Source organism: Papilio polytes, unplaced genomic scaffold (assembly GCF_000836215.1).
Source record: "Papilio polytes unplaced genomic scaffold, Ppol_1.0 DF821845.1, whole genome shotgun sequence".
NCBI classification, from domain to species: Eukaryota; Metazoa; Arthropoda; class Insecta; order Lepidoptera; family Papilionidae; genus Papilio; species Papilio polytes.
Genome location: NW_013527359.1, coordinates 1,224,751 through 1,225,575, shown reverse-complemented (window position 1 = coordinate 1,225,575; position 825 = coordinate 1,224,751). Strand labels below are relative to the sequence as shown.

The 825-nt window shown below is 30.4% G+C and overlaps 1 protein-coding gene across 1 annotated transcript in view; it reads left to right on the top strand.

Moving 5' to 3' along the window:
- The window catches only part of LOC106107773 (neuropathy target esterase sws), a 25,125-nt gene that overhangs the window by 11,791 nt on the left and 12,509 nt on the right, over positions 1-825 (top strand). The gene's annotated exons all lie outside the window — the stretch shown is intronic.

Here is an 825-nt window from a genome sequence, read left to right as displayed (position 1 = left end):
TCATAATATAATTTAGTTTTTTAATTATATTGCCACTCTGTGTTACCAAATTTGAAATGTTTTTATAGGAAAATAAAGGTTTTTTCGATTTATTTAAATATTATCATACATAAGTATTATTATCTAGTTAACTTTTAAATTATTAAATTCTATCTATTTTTTTCATATTAAAAGAGGTAGGAAGTGTCCCTTTACATTTATAACGACCGAATGTGAGTATGATATTTAGATATATTCAAGTGTCTTAAATGATATGACCTTGCTTAAACTCCAAGTACCATTAAAATCTTGACATCTGTCAGATTGTATGCGGCTCGTAAGAAGCAGTGTTAAAAATTCGTTTCAGTATTTGGCCGTGAATAAGTTTTAAATATGTCTTTGAATATCATTCATATTTGTTTGTTACATTTCTTCTATAAGATCTCTGTTACACGAAACACACCTTTATTAACATAGAAATACGTGCTATAATGTCACATAGGTATGAAACAGAAAGACGAAAGTTTATACACAATAAATATCTTTATTCACTATAGCAATACGTGCTATAATGGTATGCAGGTTGCTAGCAGATAGTCGTAGGTCTATACACAAAAACCATCTTTATTCCTATATCAATACGTGTTACAATGGTATGCAAGTTCATACCAGAAAGGCGTTTGGCTACGCACAAAATATACCTTTATTCCAATAGCAATACGTGCTATAATGGTATGCAGGTTGCTAGCAGATAGTCGTAGGTGTATACACAAAAACCATCTTTATTCCTATATCAATACGTGTTACAATGGTATGCAAGTTCATACCAGAAAGGCGTTTGGCTAC